Genomic DNA, 3,554 nt, shown 5'->3' on the forward strand with positions numbered 1-3,554 from the left:
AAAACTTTCAACTATTATTAAATAAACTAACTTAGGGCCCTATCCTCTGCTTGCTGTGCTCACCAATCTGCTTTGCAGTTATTTTCAGATTGCTTCGCAATTAGAGCTCACCTGATACTTCTATATTTTAGTCAAGTGTGCTGGTACTTTTTTTTAAAAATAAAATTCTGAAAATATATAACCTACATTACCTATGGATTATAAAAAATATTTTACATGAAATTATTTTAGGATGAATGACTTATAATTCTGTGCATAACTTTTTCAATTTACTTCTAAGCTCCTCACATATGATGAAATGTGCAAAAAATGAAGTTAACATTAAGGGGCCCAAAATTTTGTCCACTCTTCTGACTAAACCATTGGGATCTTGTTTTCTTAATTGGGGTTACCTGCCCCCATATTTTGATGGTCAAGAGTCCAAAAACGCTAAAAAAAAGCCATGTTTTTTCAGAAAGAGTGTTTTTGTAACCGATTTAACATAACTATTGGCCCTTAGTTTGTGAAAATTTGATCAAAACAAAAGTTATTCAGGGTGATTTTTTTTGTTTGCACTGTGTATGTTTAGTAGAGAAGAAGCTCATTGTATAATAAAAGAAAGCAGGGTTTAAAAAAGCCTAGCCCACCAGGGTTTTTTCAGAAATATTTAAAATTAGTAAATTAAAAGATCTCAAGTTTTACCCCCCACATTAACTCAGATTTAGTTCCCGAGTCTATTAGAATAAAATCTACACCTAAGCATTTTGCTTGGTTATCATTGTTATTTTAAAATTTATTTTTTTATAACCCTATTCAACTTTTGAATTAATTTTATTTTTTTAAGACTAGTTAAATGTTTTTATCTAACAGATTGTTTAGTGTTCAGTAAAGTTAATTGCTAATAACAGTTTTGTATTCATAACTTTAATTGGAAAAAGTTTTATATAAAGCTTATTATAGAAATAAATATATTTACTAATTACAAAACAGTTAAGTTATATAGCATTTTCCATATGTTTTACATAAAAAGTCACATATTGAGGATTACTTCATATGAAAGAACTTTTTGAGTTTTATGCCTTTAATTTGAACAATAATAAAAATCAAATCATAATTATAGAAGAGATGACGATAAATATAAGTAAAAATCTTTAAATAATTATTATTGACCAAAGAAATCTAGTTCTTTGTTAACTTAGAAACTGTAGCATACGATTTTCGGGCCAATAGGAATGTGTTAACAAAAATTGTGTGTGTTATGACAATGTGTTAAAAAATTTTCAGACCATTATTTGTTTGTTACATTGAGAAAAAAATTATTTTTGGATATTTGTTTTGCCCGTATAAAGTGCTAATATTAATACATGAAATGTCTTGATACAAAAATTTTAAATTTTCTCTAACATAATTTTATAGTATAAAAACTTTTATAAAAATATTCATTGCAATAAATCTAAATGTTTCTAAATTAAACCTAACCAAAAAATTTTAAAAGCGGAATGATTTATGGAGATTGGTAGGACCTATATTTATCTGGGTTAGGGGCCGTTCAAAAAGTACGTACACAAAAATGGAGAAATTTTAAACCCCTCCCCCCCCTTCGTACATTACTGTACATAAGATCTTACTCCCCCCCTTAGAGTACGTACATTTTATTAGTCTACCCCCCTTTTTCATAAAAATTAAAATAATTATGTTTTAAATAAAATTAAATATTTACTTAAGGAGTGTGTAGGATGAAGTCAAATTTAAATTTGGTGTATGTTTATAAAGTACGTACTTTGTATAATACCTCCCCCCCTCCCCATCGTACATAATAGCAAATCCCCTCCCCCCCTTCGGGATGTACATACTTTTTGAACGGCCCCTTAGTACTTAATTTAATATGACATTGTTAAGCAAAATTCAAATGCAACTAATTATCAATAATTTTTTTAACATACACTTATAAATAAACCTTTTTATTAATTAAAAAAAAAGCCTTGGGAAATAGTCTAACTGAATATTTTGCAAGATTGGCCCCTGATGAGAAATTTGGTGCTTCCCTAGCTGTAAAATATAAAAAAATATTCTTCTATTGAGCCTACTTTGGCGAATACTGAAAAAAGCATTAATCAATACATAAATTTCTTAGAGCAATATGTTTTTATTTCATAATTTGTTGATAAAGTTAGTTAAAGAATTGGAGATCAGAGATAAATCGGAATGGAAAAATCTTCGAAGGAAGGTATTGGGCTGTCTGGCCAACTACAGTGAATTCGCGGTAACTCGAATCTGATAGGACTGACGAAAAACTTCGACATATCGGAAGTTCGACTTACCTTTAGTTTCGGTTTTGGACTTTCAAAATAGTGTCGGATTATTTAATTAATGCTTATTAATTACAAATTATTCTAAATGCTTACAATATTTAAGATCATTTTTCTGACAAGCCATTTACGATAAGACTGTTTGAAGCACTTTAGGATACCCTGGTCCATTGGCTGCAACTTTGCTGTTGTGTTTGGCGGGAGAAACTGCAAGTTTACTGCTTTCAAATTAGGTAGATCACTATGCGCTGTGCATTTATCCATAAAGAGTATCACTTTTCTTTTTTTAGCGAAGAATTTCCGATCCAATTTTCTTACATAGTCTTCAAATAAAACTGATGTCATCCAAAACTTTTTGTTAGACTTGTAATCCAAAGGATACGTTTTTACATTCTTGAAACATCGGGGATTTCGGTATTTTCCGATAACAAGTAAGGGCAATTTCTCTGTCCCAGACGCATTTCCTCCAACTAGGACAGTCAAACGTTCCTTGCTCATTTTACCCCCTGAGCAGTTTTCATCCTTAAACATCATAGTCTTATTTGGAAGACATTTAAAAAATAAACCCATTTCATCAATATTGAAAACATCATTTTAACTGTATCCTTGAAGTAAATTTGGTAACGTTTCATTTAACCACTGTTCACATACTTCAAGAGGGACAGCTTTAGCTTCTTCATGAAGAGTGCGAAAGACATTGTGTGTGTGTGGTGCAAAGGAAGGGGCAAGATATCGGCTCCTAGGTTTTTTTTTTCCTTGCTTTAAAAGATCCAAAAAAAATCGAGTTAAAGGGAGTAAAATTCGAGTAATCGAGAATAATTAATATGAAATTGAAGATAAAAGGTTCGGGACCTCATAAAAAATCGAGTTATCGTACTTCGAGTTATAGCGAATTGACTGTATAATGATGATAAAGTTAGTTCTTGTGGTAGAATGTCATGGATCAAACTATTAAATCATACAATTTAATAAATAATACACATTAGTAATTTAGAAAAAAAATATATGACAAGTAATTAATATAATAAAGTAACTTATCTTAAATTTCTTTGTTTATATAGATGGCAACTAAGCTTAGATTGGAAAATTTTTATTAAAAAGATATTTTATGCAATTATTTTATATGTTAGATATTACAAAAGTTTTATATATCTTGTGTTACTTAAAAAAGTTAATAAAACTTTCACATTTATTTTAAAAAGATTTTATAGTTACATGGGTATTGAAAAATAAAGAAAGGAATACTGTTTTAAATAATAGAGCACA

Source organism: Parasteatoda tepidariorum, chromosome 4 (genome assembly GCF_043381705.1).
Source record: "Parasteatoda tepidariorum isolate YZ-2023 chromosome 4, CAS_Ptep_4.0, whole genome shotgun sequence".
Classification (NCBI taxonomy): Eukaryota; Metazoa; Arthropoda; class Arachnida; order Araneae; family Theridiidae; genus Parasteatoda; species Parasteatoda tepidariorum.